Source organism: Sapajus apella, unplaced genomic scaffold, assembly GCF_009761245.1.
Source record: "Sapajus apella isolate SASKATOON/1434 unplaced genomic scaffold, GSC_monkey_1.0 scaffold1, whole genome shotgun sequence".
Classification (NCBI taxonomy): Eukaryota; Metazoa; Chordata; class Mammalia; order Primates; family Cebidae; genus Sapajus; species Sapajus apella.
This window is the reverse complement of record NW_022436941.1, coordinates 60160744-60176987: the sequence shown is the minus strand read 5'-3', so window position 1 is coordinate 60176987 and position 16244 is coordinate 60160744.

Below are 16244 nucleotides of genomic sequence, written 5' to 3'. Positions count from 1 at the left end.
GCAATAATTTAAACATTTGATACTATTTTGACATGGCCAGGGTGTAAGGAAATGGGTATGCTCACACAATCCCAGTGGAAACATATATTAGTATAGCTACTTTGGAGACCAACCTGGTAGTGTCTAAAATAAAATTTAAAATTTTGTATACCACCTGACCCAGGAATTTCACTTGTCAGTAACTATTCTCAAAACATACTCATTCTTATCCATAAGGAGGCATGTCCAAGATGTTCATTGCTTGTAACAAAGGCAGGAAACAATCTAAATATCCAACAACAGCGAATTACTGAATATGCTTTAGAATACTGTGCCACGTTAAGAATAGATACTGAATGGATATTTCTTCAAGATATATTATTGAGCAAAAAAGGGAGATTGCAGAGCCTGAAAATATAATACTATTAATGATAATAGAAAATAAAGCAAAAATAAACACTGTGTAGTATCTCTAAGTGCATATGAGTAAGTGCATAACAAAAATATCTGGAAAGAAACACACCAACTGGTAATCGTGATTTAACTCTGAGAAGGAAGGGAGATGACCATGGGTGACTTTACTTTTACAAGGATAATTTATTTACGTTATCACTGGATGCTTGGACATAAATTATTAAAAAATACTAAAATCAGTTATAAAGAGATCGGTTCAAGAGTATGGGCCAGTTTTGGCTCAAGGGTGTTGCTGAGCTTGATGACAGGAAGGAATAGCAGCATGGGTTGTCAGGGGTACTCTGCAGAGGGGTGGGGCCCGAGTCACTGAAGGCAAGAAGGAACAGGATGGGGAGTGAGCTGCCTTAAACAGGAAGTATTTGGAAAACACAAAAGGGTCCTCCCTCACTGGGCTTTCCTAAAAATGACTGTATAATTTTCCTGATTGTTAAATAATCCATGCTTATTGTCCAAAAATTCAACTGACACAGAAAAATGTAAAGAAGAATTAAATATCACTCAGCACGCCACCTCCTAGAGAGGATCGCCATAGACATTTGGGTGTATACACTTTCTGTGACTGCTCAAGCACTGCCCATCAGCTAATGCCTCTCTGTGCACAGCCCTATGAATCGAATGACCAGTCCCAGGGCTCAGCCAAGTCAGGGTACAAGAAAGCCTGTGTTCAGTTGTACCCCTAATTAGGCTCCAGCCGAGAAGAAGCTGCCTGAAAATTCACAGGGTTAGGGATAAAGGTGAAAATCTATCTTCTAGACAAGAATAAATGTCATTTTTTTTCATAAAGAGGCAGAAATATATTCCTCAAAACTACATTTTACCCCCATTAAAATGCCCAATTTGTATTGCCAGTCAGCAAAAGGCCAGTCTTCAGCACTGTTTCCTGGAGGGAAAGAGGACAACTTTATAGTGTCTCAGGGCATGGGCTGGACCTCCTGGAGGTGTCCTCAAAGTCATCCCAAGGTTCTTGGCCAGCAGTCTAAGGGCAGGTGAATTTGAAATGCTTGGATGGAAAAGTGCTTTTCCTCATTCCCATTGATAACTCCTGAGCCTTTTCTGGCCAGATGCTTGCCAACAAGAGATAAATGTGTGCAGTAGTTTAGGAGGGAGGAGGGGCAGTTGCTGGGATGTCCAGGATTGGGGCAGGCCCCAGAGCTGTTTGACAAGCCTACATTTAGGGCAGACACCTCTCTCTTCTCCTTAGAAGGACAGAGGACCATTTGATGGTCACAGACCTGAGTCATGGTGCTTAGATAGAGCTCCATTTCTGAAGCCTGCACGATTGAGGACCATGTAAGGAGCTGGCTATAGTTTACATCATGTGGTCACCATGGCTTTCCTATGTTCTAAGTCAGCACAGGTGGAGAAGACAGTACCTTTAGTAGGAGTCCCATGTCCATGCTGCTTTCCATCAAATACAGCCGCAATGACTGAGGTCCGACAGTATGGGCAGGATGCTGCCGGATCCTGGGGACGCCAGGATGAATGAGACAGCATCCACTTCAAGGAGCTTCTAATCCAGTGGCCCAGAGAGAAATGAATGGCATGGACATTAATACAGGTGAAATGACATAAGGCCATTGTAACTAAAGACCAGAAAAACAGCAAGATGGAAAAGGCTTATAGGAAGCCTACCAGTCTTCAAAAGATGTTTGAATAACTATATACAATAGGCAGAGCTAATGTAGGGGTTTGATTAGCAGTATGAGGCTCTGGTGCTCAGCTAGCCAAGCTGTCACTTGGTGTATTACAGGGTGTATTCACTGTTTCCACCGCATTAACCCCACCTCCTGGCTTCTTTCCACTTCTTTCCTCTGGACTGAGTTTCAAGTCCCACCTATTTGGTTCTTCCGTCTCATCCTGACTGATCCTAGTCATGTCCAAAGACATTGTTGGGTGTTGGGTCAGGATGTAGTGTCTCTTCACCAAGTTGGACGATGTGTTGGGCAAAGATATGCATAAAAATTATTGATTGAGGGTAGAGAAGATCTACCCCTTATCTGATGAAGAGAACCTGCAGGAGCCGTTTTCACCACGGTGACATCCCATGGCAGCTTTACATTTGGCCTCTGCTGGTGAGCCGAGGGGTCAGGGTGAGTGCATTGAAGTTCTCCAGCCCCATCTTTGCTACTAGGTTCTTCCTAGCTGCACTGGGAGTCCCTGTTTCCCCCACTATATTTCCCATTTTAGGCCTTAGCTTGAGTCTGTTTCCAGGTTTGAGAAGCCCTGAGTAGTCTCTGTCTTTTAAATTCCTCAGACACAGTGTTGGGTGGGACTCCGGTTATGATGTTGCCCTGCCTTACCTTGGAATTGTAGGCCTGGGTCAATGACATGTGGTGATTAAAATGACCCTCTCCATGTCCCCAGCTGTGCCTGGCACCAGAGCCCACTTTTCAGTCCTGGGCTTGAAGCTTCTTTGGAAGCCCACAAAGACTCTTCCCTTCAGACTGTGAATAATTCTTGATTTCATGCTTGTCCTCAAAAGAACTTAGCTTCCAATTGTCAATGTGTCATAGGCTCCAATTTTAGTTATTTTTTAAAAAACTTTTTTCTAAGAACTTGAAGACTTTTTCTGGGGGATCCTCCCCCAGAGTCCTCTGAAAATATTAGCTCCTTGGCCCCTTTCCCCATCAAGCTTTGTATAGGCTGTCAGGTGCAGGGACTCCAAGGAAAGCTTTCGGAGTGACCTCTAATCCTCTCACCTTGGAAGAAAAAAGATCCAGCGAGCAATTTCACAATGCCTCTGGGGAGGCTGCAGCCCTTGATTCAAGGAAGGTGCCCTCAGTAGAGGCAAGGAAGATCCCCCCAGAATCTCTTAAGCTGTGGCCATTCCTCCTCTAGCCCCTCTCCTGTCCACCCCTCCACCCCACCAGAGCCAGGGAACGGTCTGTGGTCCACAATGATGAGATGCCATCATGGCCCACAGCCCACGGCATGCTAGAGGTTACTGGACTTTAGAACTCCATAGAAACCTCCAACTTAAAAAGCACTTTGGCCAGTCAGCATCTATTTTATCTTCTTGGGGTTGCAATTCCCAGTTTTCTTAGGGAACCACTTTCTTCCCATTGTGTGTGGCTGGGAAAAAGCAGTGTCAGCTAGTGAGCCCTTATCTACCTTCCCCAAGGGGTGGCACATGTGACGCAGGCTAGACCAGTTAGATTGGGAATGTTAGTATGATGAGAACTAGGAGTGGGGAGGCAGTGGGAGCTCATTCCTTCCAGAGGCACCCACCACTGTCCCCCAACAGACCACAGATTAAATCCTGTCAGCTGGACCTTGATGCTGTCCTCGTTCTGGTCCTTTTTCTTTTCTTCTCTTTTTTTTTTTTTTTTTTAATTTTTGAGACGAAGTTTCACTCTTATCGCCCAGGCTGGAGTGCAATGGCACAATCTTGGCTCACTGCAACCTCTGCCTCCTAGATTCAAGCAATTCTTCTGCCTCAGCCTCCCAAGTAGCTGGGATTACAGGTGTCCACCACCATATCTGGCTAATTTTTTTGTATTTTTAGTAGAGATGGGGTTTCACCATGTTGCCCAGGCTGGTCTCAAACTCCTAACCTCAGGTGATCTGCCCACCTCGGTCTCCCAAAGAGCTGGGATTACAGACGTGAGCCACCGCTCCTGGCCCCTCTGGTCCTTTTTCAAACCCAGTTCTCCAGTCTTCCTTTCAATTCTGTGAAGTACTAGATATTATAGGAATCTATCATCAATTTCTTTTTTTTTTTTTTTTTGGCTTGAGTTTATAAATATCCATTTTTGCTGCTTGCAACCAAAGCATTTTAACAAAGGATTTCTCTGATTCCACCCCTTCACTCCATGAGAAAACTGGAGGGCCAGCATGGGTCTTGCCTGGAGTCACACAGCAGAAGGGACCAGAGCGAGAAAGCCCAGACCCCACCCCAGTCTCTCTCTTTCTGGGAGTCCTCCTGCTTCACCAGGGCTGCCCATGTGTCTCTGGTATTCAAGGCAAGGTTCAGACAGAGGAGCTCTGCCGCTCTGACACTGGGCGATGATGGCCCCACAGCTCTGGAAGTTTGTCTCTTCATCTCAAGTGCTGAAAGCTAAGGAGAATCTTCAGTGTCTCTGATATAATCCATTTTCTTCCTGCTGCTCTTTGAACCTGGGTTACTGAGCACTTACTGAGAAAACAGCTCCACACCAGACTCCAAGGGAAGATGAGAGGGGTCACAGCACAGGGGAAATGCTGTCTTACTGTTCATAGCCAGAGACAAACCTGGGCCTGGACCTCTGCTGTTGATAGCTGTGTAGAAGTCCAGCTGCCATAAGGCTGGCCCCTTCCAGGAGTGAGGTCTTCAGGGTGATGGTGACACCCGACTTCTCTTACCTCTATGGGTCCTCATTTGTATCCCCATCTCTCCATTTCCAGAGCCACCCTCTGAGCAGAGGCATGCACCCTTTGTCACCTGGACATGTTTCAACAGCCTTCTCCCAGGCCTCCCTGCCTCCCATTCTTTCTTATTCCCTCCCCACTCCCATGTTGGCATGTAATTGGTGGGCCATTCACACTGCCCTCCCCAGGCTTCCCAGCGTTTAGTGGCTTTCCATGCCTGTGGAAGGAAGTCAAAGCTGGAAAGGTAGACAAAGCCTTCTCAACCCCTTCCATCTGTGATGCTGCTGCGCGCGTGCTCTTTCTCTCTCTCTCTCTCTCTCTCTCTCTCTGTCTCTCCCCAGCTCTGCTTTCTGTCCTCCCTCAGCACATGTCCTTTTCACCCAGGCTGTGCTTAGCTCAACCCCCTCAGGATTCCCTGGGTTGAACCCTTTCCTGATCTCCTCCTTTACAGAGTCTTTCCTGACTCATGAGCTGAGTCCACACTTCTTGCTTAAATAATCCTCTGATCCCATCCTCCTCCCCCCATATTTGTGGTCTCTCCCTGGTGCTTCCCATGTTTGTGGTCTCTCCCTGGTGCTCCCCATGTTTGTGGTCCCTGGTGCTCCCCATGTTTGTGGTCTCTCCCTGGTGCTCCCCATGTTTGTGGTCTCTCCCTGGTGCTCCCCATGTTTGTGGTCTCTCCCCTGGTGCTCCCCATGTTTGTGGTCTCTCCCCTGGTGCTCCCCATGTTTGTGGTCTCTCCTCTGGTGCTCCCCCCAGGTTCACGGTCTCTCCCGCTGGTCCTCCACACAGTACTTTGCTAATGCTTGCGTTGCGCTAGTGTCTCCATTCTAATTTGCATGGTCATTTGTTGCTGGTATAAACTCTCTTTCAGGGGTTTGTAAGTACCTTAAAGGCACAAACAAAAGGTCTTTATCAGCCCTGTGTCCCACCCATAGTGCCTGGCACGTAATGCTCCATAAAAACGTGTTGAATTTTTCCATTCAACAAATATTTGTTGAATAGTGAACAGTAGATATGTCAACCTAGATTGAGTGCTAGCTCCCATCATTCTCTTCCCCAAAAAGATTTTTCTCATTTTCCACCAAGAAACCCTGGTTCTCCTCTACCCACCAGCTTCCTTCTGCCCTATAGACTTACTCATTGCCTGCTCCCAACTTAAAGCATAACATTTTGTCACATTTGTGTCATGTTTTAAAGAAATGAAATGTTATATGTGCAATAGTTGCCCATTGGGATGTCTTTTTGATCCCCTTCTTCTCTCTTCTTCCCAAAGATAACAACTTTTCTGAATTTAATATTTACTTACTTATTGAACATGTATTATCCTATACATGGTCAGCCCTATTGAACTGGAATCTTGAAGAGAACTGATGCTGAAACCATCTCTGCAAAATTATAACTGAGGAAATATTGACAGTGAAAGAAATCAGACCTAACCCATCTTGCTTCTAACCTTCAAGCTGTCCTTCTTCATTCCTGGGCATAGGCCTAACTCTGTGAAGAAATTCAGTTCATGGTTTGGCTCTAAAACAAAATTGATAATAGTCCTTTCCCGAAAAGACCCCCTATTGCCTGGGGACCAGTCTGCCTTTGCAGGACTAACAAATTAGCTAGAAGATTAGAAATTACAATTTAGGGGTCACACAGCCTCTGGCTCCAAGAGCTTGAACCTCCCCAAATTGCTCCTGGGGATAATATCACCATTGTAAAATCTAAGATCAGTGCTTGAGATATTTTGCCCACCCCAGGCTCGGTGGATCAGCTGACACCAAACAGACTGGTAATCAGTTATGCTATCACACCCAGGAACGGTTCAAGAAAACCTAATTTTGACCCCCTATGATTCCATTTCCAACCTGACCAATCAGTATTCCTCACTTCCCAAGCCCATATCCACCAAATTATCTTTAAAAACTCTGACCCTTTAATGCTTGGGAAGACTGATTTGAGTATAATAAAACCCTGGTCTCCCACACAGCTGGCTCTGTGTGAATTACTCTTTCTCCATTGCAATTCCCCTGTCTTGTTAAATCAGTTCTATGTAGGCAGTGGGCAAGGTGAACCAGTTGGGCAGTTATAATGCTTCAGCAAATAAATAAAATGTGGGTGTTTACAACTGTGGTATAGCAAGAAATCCCTGTATGACAACACCTTGGCCCCTGGCCAATGAATGAAAGCCAGTGAGCCCACAGGTAAGGGACCCTATTTCCAGGGGTTTCTTCACCCCATGAGGAAGGGACCACAGAGCTTTGTGCATGCATCCCTGAGGAGCAAGGGAGGTCCAAGCAAGATGACTTCCCCCCTCTCATCTCCACACGGCTCTAGCAGTAAACCAATGTGGGAGTCATCCCAGCCAGCCCTCCAGAGCCAGCCTGGACCAGCCTTTGTGGTGTGGTCTAGCTCATTGTGTATCCTTAATCTCAATATAGTGGATTAAGTTTGCATATTTTCAAAATTTATATAAACACTGTGCTATTATTGTTTGTATCACTCTGCAGCTTGCTTTTCTTTTTTGCTCAACTTTATGTTTTAAAACCTTATAACCATGTTAAATCTTTAAAAAGTATTCCAGTGTATGTATATAGAAAAATGTGTAGTGTTTTTTCCTAGTGAAAATTGCCTGCTTTTTAAATTCTGACAAACAATCCTGCAGGGAATATGCTTGTGTGTCTCTCTCTTCTCATCTTATGCTCTATGACAATCTGCTGGGTGTATGGAGTGCTATCTTCTTGTGGATGTAAGTTATGTTGCTTTATCACTAGAGAGAGTTGGACCATTGAGGCAGGGGACAGCAAACTTCTTCTGTAAAAGGCCAGATGGTAAATATTTTAGACCATACAGCCTCTGTCGCAATACTTGACCCTGCCCTAGTAGCAGAGAAAGAAGCCACAGACAATACGTAAGCTAATGGGCATGTTCCAATAAAGTATTATTTACCCAAATAGGCAGCCAACCAGCAGGCTACGGTTGTCCAGCCCTGTTCAAGATGAGCTATCTGAAAAACACACAATAGAAAAACAGGCAGATCTTAACAAGCAACATGAAGAAGGTAATGCCCAAATACCCAATAAATACATAAACAGTTCAACCTCCTTAGTCATGAGGAAGTTTGTGATCAAATTTCCTCCCTAGCACAGCCCCAGAAAGCCTTCAGGAACCTCTCCTAGGGTGTCAGAAGGCATCTGGGTAAAGGAGACCTATGATCTGGGCATCCTGAGGCAGCTCTCCCTGCCTGGAAGGAGGGGGACCGGTCCTGCCTCTTCTCTGTTTACACCGAAAGTGTCCAGGACCCTCCTTGGCACCCTTAGATGCATGTAAAAAATGCATCCCCTGCTGTTGAGCAAGTAGAGGGGGCAAGGACAGCATCTGGTGAAGTCGCTGATAAGGGACAGAGATCATTTCCAGACTATCCTTCTTGAAGGTTAAATTCTTTCTTTGTGAAGGGAGACTAGGACAATGGGATCACAGAGCAGAGGCAAAGAGATTTCCAGAGGCCTTTTTGCTTGGTCAGCTGGAATACGTTTCCTCTGAACACTGCTGATATCATACATTTTCAATGACTCCAGCTTAAGGAGAGTTTACCATTTGAAAAACATCCCGCAACCCTGAAGTGTGATCAGCAGGGAAACTAATAGCTGCAGAGTTTGCAAAACACTCCTTCCCTGGATTAAGTCTGCAACCTGGGAAAACACGAGGAACAGATGGTTCGTGATCTGGGTTTAACAACCTGAGCGGAGCTGAATTTCTGCCGATGACAAACTAATGGAGGAAGCCTGTGCGCTGCCCCACTGGGTGGCTAGGAGGGCCCTGATTATGTGGGTCTTAAAGTCAGGGAGGACCCCAAGAATCGGGGCTTTAACATTTTTAATACAGGGCTATCTTGCCAGTTGGACAAGACTAGTCCCACTCTAAGCAGTCCAGGATGAAGTTTTCATTACTGCAAATGTCAAGCAGTTCTCAGCTGGGTGACGTGGCAGATGCCAGGGGCCACATCTGACTTAAGATTTGCATATAGGCCACTCTCTTCCCCCAAGGAACCCCAAACCATATGCCATTCCAGAAATCACCACTGTAAGACGATCCTCTCATCCTCACCCCTTCCCCATACAGCAAAATAAGCACAGGAGCAAACTGCCCGAAAAACATCCATCTGCTGACTCCACAGCAGAGGCCTTGGGTATATGAACCAGCCAGGGCTTCAATTCTCTGTTACTTAAATCTGATTCCCTAATTAGCTATTCTAGTCAAAATTCCCTGATACAGAACATTTTCTGTATGACATCAATTCAATTCACTGAGAAAGGCGATGGAAGGGTATGCGGTAGTCCTGACAACGACTTCTAAATAAATGTCTTCCTCGGGAACTGTTTTCCTTAAAGCTTTTGACCCAAGTCATGCCTAAGATCTCATCAGAATGCAGGAATAAAGGGTGTGAAGGCACTAGTACTAACTTGGATTACACAGGCTTTTATCCATTCCTGACTTGCCTCCAATGAGTGTCCCACAACTGATACTGACATTCCCCAGAGGTGACTCACTCATGCTCCCAAACAAGTCCTTTTCTACTCCTGGTGTGACTACCATGCCTGCCAGGAGCCCATCATCTCTCACTGGGCATCTCACTCCAGGCCCCACTCTACCAGGGGGGCACGGTCATATACATTCCACCAGGACCCGGGGGCCCATCACAGCACTGAGCAGTGATTGGCCCATGCCCTGACTCTGTCTCACTCTACTTCTTGTACTAAAGTAGCGCCACCTGTACCCTCATGTCTCACTGACCCTTTCATAAAAATGACTCCTTCAGCACATAAAATGCAGCTGACATCATAGGGTCACCATTGTACAGTCCCTTTTCTATTCTCTCTCTTCGGCATCCCACATCAGCTCTCCAACCTGCCCAGGGGCCAACATCAGAAACCCTCCTGCAGACTACCTCATCAAAGTGATGCCACCCAGGGCTGCCTCCCAGCTCGAGGTCCACCCACATTTGCCAGAACATTGATTTGAGCTCAAGGTTAAATACCCATGTCACTTATGGAAATTGAACCAGCAAAAGCTCACTAGACTGAAGGAAAAGATTGAACTATTAAAGCCTAAATTTCATAATTTTAAAGAAAGTATTCACTCATGTATTCACCAGCAAAACATTATTGTACATTTGCTGCCAGGAGGACAGACACATAGCAAAGCACGTCTTCACTCGCACACTCCTGTGGCCGACACTGCTAGTCAATCAGTTACTTTCCCACTGAATCTAGATCAGACAGTGTCTTTTTCAAGATAGCATTCCAGGCAACTACTACCAGTCCATAGGAATTGGCCTGTGAAATACAATCCACTTGCTATTCCTAATCAACCACACATTGATGACATTGATCCTGGAGATATCAAGATGAGTAAAAATAGGATGCTAACTTTGAGCAACAGCTGGGTAGCCAGACACATGGCATCTAACAATTGATACAGAGTTTGAGGGAGAGGGACTGCAGTAGCCAGAGGAAGCTTAACTGAGGAGGGAGTAGCCACACACAAAAAAACAATAAAATAGCACAGTGGAAAGGAGGAAGTAGGGCAGTCCAGGCAGACAGCAGCATGACCAAAGGCAAGCGAACATGAATGTCTATTGTGTGTTGGGGACGGTCTCATGGGGACAGATTGTGGCACCAGAAGGGAAGATGGGAAATGTAGGCTGGATCCAAACTTTGAAGGGCCTAAGGAGGGAGAGTGCCAATGAGAAGACAAGAAGACGATTAGATGTTCCTGAAAAGGGTAGTGATCAGATCAGAGCTGAGTCTGAGAACATTGTGTCTATTATCATAATGGACAGTAGATTATAAAGACATATGACTGGAGCCAGGAGACCCAATCAGAAAGCTAAGTTCATAGGCTAGGGCTTCAATTAATATGTATCGAATGAATGAATGAATGAGGGAGGCTGGGGGTGAGCCAGCAGGAATCCAGCCCCCAGCCCTTCTCCAACTAAAGCAGCTCTCTTTTATTTATAATCTGGAGTTTCATATAGATTTTCTTTGAAGAAAGTATGCTGTAATTTTTAAAAAAGAAGTCTGAAAACCATGCTTTGACTGGGAGGAGAGGAAGGCCTGGATGAAGGCAGCACCCATGAGAGAATGGGGACCGAAGAAATTTTTTTTTTTCTTTGAGATGGAATCTTGCTCTGCTGCCCAGACTGGAGTGCAGTGGCACGATCTCGGCTCACTGCAACCTCCACCTCCCAGGTTCAAGCAATCCTCCTGCCTCAGCCCTCCTCGTAGTTGGGATTACAGGCACATGCCACCATGCCTGGCTAATTTTTGTATTTTTAGTAGAGACAGGGTTTTGCCATGTTGGCCAGGCTGGTCTCAATCTCCTGACCTCAGGTGATCCACTTGCCTCGGCCTCCCAAAGTGCTGGGATTACAGGCATGGGCCACCACGCCTGGCTGATTGAAGGCATTTAAGAGATTTCCAGGAGCACAGAAAGGAGGCGGTGACTAACAAAAGGTGAACATGGGTTCATTTTCTTTCTTTTACTTTTTACTTTCAAGACCAGAATAACACAATCAAGAATGCTAAATAAGATCTACCCAAATCTGTCTCAAAAGCATTTGCATTTTTAATGCTAATTTATAGTTAAGCATTATTTTAAAGATCGTGTTGTTAAATAGGTTGAAAATTTCCTTGTAAATTGGTTGTTAGTTTTGATTTGCTTAGTTGACCCCTACAACGCCTACCTATACCTCAGGAGATGGTAGTTCCCAACAGAATTGTTAGTCTCTACCCGAAGTCGCCTACATATCTTATTAGACCCAACTAATAAACTCTAAGAGGGGTATTCTTGGCTTACCCAGAATTTGTCTTCTAAATCATTAGAGAAAGTTAACAATTCCAGTCACTTTCTCCTTTGGGACATCTAATTCATAAGCGAGCCATATGCTTACATGCACCAATGCTAAAAAGACAAGTATCTTAGACTGAATGTTTGTGTCCCCCCAAAATTCCTATGTTGAAATCCTAACCCCCAATGTGATGATATTAGCAGATTAGACCTCTGGGAGTTAATTAGGTCATGAGGGTGGAGACCTCATGAATGGGATTAGTGCTGTCACAAAAGGATCCCTGAGAGATCCCTCTGCTCTTTACCATGGGAAGATACAGAGACAGCCTCTGTCAACCCAGAAGTGGGTCCTCAGCAGACACCAGATCTGCCAGCACCTTGATCTTGGATTTCCCAGCCTCCAACACTGTGAGAAATACATTTCTGCTGTTATAGCCACCCCGTCTATGGTAATCTGTTACAGCAGCCTGAACTAAAAACGATAGGGACCTTCAATTCCCATCTGCTTCCTCAGTTCCCCTGGCCTCCCCAGCCTCATGATCCGCATGCCTTGGCCTCCCAAGTGTTAGGATTACAGGCGTGAGCCACCGCACCCAGCTAGCACTATGCTATTTTTTTTTCCAAGAAAATACTAAGAAAACAAATAGCATTTACTACAATCCATTTCCAAAAAGACAATTCATCACTGTTAAAGTGAACTAAATATGGCCTGAGAAGGACTCTGTACTTCTATATTTGAGTCCTCATGGATGAACTGCAACCTAGCTTAATAGGTAGACAAGACTGAAAACCTATCTCAGGAGTATGGGCCTGTAACAATAGCTAAGTATTGGCCAGTCCCAGCAGCCATACTTCAACCATTCACTGCTTATGTTCAAACTGTTCAAATAAAGCAAACGCTGAGCTGCAACCGATCCCGCCATTCTGTACCTCACTTTGGATTTCTGTACCTCATTTCCCCTTTTTTGTCTATACATCTTGTTCCACCACGGGGCTGTGCGGGAGTCTCTGTGAATCTGCTGTGATTTTGGGGGCTGCCTAATTCATGAATCATTCATTGCTCAATTAAACTCTTTTAAATTTAATTCATCTACAGTTTTTATCTTATCAACACCAAAAAGTGAGAAAATTATCTCCAGAATAAAGGGTGGTTCTTTAAATTGAAGACACTTTGCTTTGTGAAAAACTTTCTGAACTAGACTCACATGTTGTATTTCACTTTAGACCAATGAGACCATTGCCAGTGACCAGTGCAATCCAAGGGCTGGGTTTAGAGGCAGCAGAGTAGAGCAGTAGTAAATCCCAGAGTTTCTGCTCATTCCCCTGATTCCAAGACCCTGGAATCCAGAAACTGCAAGGGAAACTGGCCACTTGAGGAAGAAGCTTTGTCGCTGCTTTCTGAGTGCCTTTGGGGCCTGGAATTTGTCTTCCTTTGAATGAAAGAGTTACAAATGGTGGTTTGTTGCAATTGGAATGTTAGGAATAGTAAGGTACTTCAGGCAAAGTTGTATGTTCAATAAGCTTCTCTAAACTGACCTTGGAATTTGAACCGCCATTTATACTATCATTTCTGCCTGGAAGTGTAATGTGATTTCCAAGCAAATGATTTGGAGGTGAATTGTGAGCACAGTCTGATCAGAAGTTGGAGGCAGCCTATATTCCTTTGGCCTCCTGGTCCCTTTGGCCTCGAAGTGCATTGTTACCCTCATTCCTAATCTCCAGATGCAAATATTGATGTTTAAATGGCAACTTTTCATTAATGAGCTTAGAGCACTTTCTGAAAATGTGTGATCCTACCACCTCTGGGACATGTGCCTAAGTTGTGGTAAGGGTTCTGGCTGGGAGTTAAGAGCCCTGGTTCTGGTTCTGTAGGTGCCACACATTAGCTTAAAGGCTTTGGGCAAGAGAGAGGGGAAGAGCTACACCTTTGAGGTCCTCGCATTGCCAGCGTTCTGTGATTTATGATTTTATGGTGAGTAGATCATAGTGACAGGATCTTTCCATAGCTCCCATTTTTGGTCAAAATGGAGTGAGAATCGTCCAAGCACTTTATTAGGATGTCTTTATTTTTATGGCTTTTCCACCAAATACATTGCTTTCCTTAGCTGGCCTAGGTTTTGGGGACACAGATTTGGCTATTATGTCCAAAATGCTCTTGACAACAGGCAACGGAGGAGGTAGGAGCCAGAAGCTTTGTAAGTTTCATAACTTACAGTTCCTGCTGGGATTTTGATTTGATGAACCTGTGTCACCTTAATAAATTATGAAGGTTCTCTTTTCCCTGAATCTTTCCTTGTGTCTTTGTTCCAAAACAGGCCAAAGAATGTGCTCTAGAAATTGGCCATCTCCCTGTTTTGAAGGTGAAAGATTGCTGGGTGTCACGCCCAAAAGGAGACCTCTCTATTATATGTTTCTGTGGTTCCAAGCTCACTGTGAGCTGTGCCTTTGACTTGGCAAAGGAATTCATCATTTGAAAAGCTATTTCTAGCCCAGCACAGCTGTTCACTGCTTAAGTTCAGCAAATGCCACCATTTTTGCAGACTGTCCTAATACCCCTGAGAAATGATGGCAACCTAAGTGTGTGACTTTGATGAGTGAACAAAGAATGACCACTTGTCCAAGGGCTCTCAGAGGTCATCCATTGTATATTTGAAAATATTCTCTCTTCTCTTATCTGGTACAATGTAGACTCTTAAAAGCAAAAACTCAAAGAGGTTTTTCATATGAGGTTCCTGCCCTGATCTTTGTGAAATTAAGGAATCAGATAATAATATGATAATACTAATAACAACAACAGAAATTCTCATTATTTGGTGCTTATTATGTGGCAGGTAATATACCAGATACTTTATAAAAATTGTCATGCTCATTTACAGACGAGAGAAAGAGGCATAGCAAGATCGTGTAATTTGCTAAAGAAACTTCTTAACTAGGAAATATCAGGTGTGGAATTTAAACCTGGGTTCACCTTGGCAAAAAGCTCATCATATTCCACTATGGGGCATGGATTACAATACGATGTAGAGATATGGATGTGGATGTAGAGCTCTGTAACTGCCTTGCCTCCGTTTAGCTTACAGATCCTTGTCAAGGTTCTTTAACAGCTTGTCCTAATTCTGCTAAAATAAGAGCCACTCTTAGCCTGTTCCCCACCTACACGATGACAGGACTTCTTCCCTCAGCCTGTCTTCTGTATCTCTGGGAATACCCAAGTGGCAATGGCAGGAAGTTGCAGCACCATGACTCATGCGATCGCTTGCACTTCCCTGGCCCGCTCTGCTGGCCTCCTGATCACCTATGTGATGCTGTCTGGAGCTCCTGCCAACCTGCTAAAGCTCTGGGATGGCGCTACACCACCTGTGACCTCTAATAGGCCTTGCGTCATCTCTCCTCCCTTCTTTAGCTGCTTACAAGCCTTTGATGTCCCTGCTCATCCCAGGTCTCTCTCTGGCTGGAGGGGAAAGAACTTGACCTTCTGTGCCCTGCTCTTTTGTTTATTTCATTTTGTGTGTGGATGATGGGGGTGGGAAGATGCAGGCCAGCAGCGGCCTTCCCTGGGCCCACTCTGGGGTTACAGTTTGTTCTGTTTTTCCCTATACTCCTTCCATCCAGTGCCTGTAAGCACCAGGGGTGCTGATCAGAACAGTTCACATAGCTGAGGGCTGTGCTCAGACATCTGGCTTTTTATTTTGATCCAGCAGCTGAGTGACTCTCCAGGGCTCCTTATTCTTTCTCAGTTAAAGGGAAGTTTCTCTCCCAGGGCTCCATGGTATACGTGTCTGTATATGAAAATCCACAGACTCCTAGGCCCACAGAACCAGGAAATGTGGCTCGAGGGAGCGAAGGGGCATTTCCTCACAGACACTGGGTGTCCAAATCCCAGGGGAAGTCAGGGGAGGTGTATGTGTGCAGAGTATTGGCTGGATAATATTTTGAGCTAGCTAGCTATTGTGATTTTATCCATTTTATCCCTGTTTTTTCTCCTGCCCTCCTGCACCAGCCCCTACCCCCTGCCTCCCACTCGAGCAGATAATTGCTGACTCTGTGCTCAGGCCTCACAGGAGGTTTGCAGCAAGGCACAAAGCAAAGACTTTCCTTCTAAGCTTTGGAAACGAAAGCCTAAGCCCTTAGCAGAAGAGGATTCAATGAAAAAAAAAAATAAACAATAAAAAATAAAAGATTATCCTGAAGAAACATGGAAAGAAAGAAGTAATTTCCCCAAATAGAGATCCAATTTGGTTAGCAGGAGGTGAAGGCAGAAGTGACAGAGAGACAGAAGTGACAGATGGGGCTCCAGGAGCACAGAATCAAACCCTACTTCCTGAGAAAGTGATGTCAGCATGATCCAAAGGCGGCCTCAGCAGAGAAGCTTGGGTACCTGGGAGCCACAGCACAGAGTGACTAGGCCCAAGGGATCAGGCTGGCCAGGCCAGGGCAAGGCTATCTCAGGGATAAACTCCGTAGTCAGAGAAGTAAGGACCAGGTGGGCCCCACCCCAGAGGCCTTGGCACTGCATAAGCTCTAGAAACACTGGCATTAATAACCATGGGCAAGCGTCTCCTGGGAAGACTGGGGTTATGCATTTTCTGTTTATTTTTTATTTT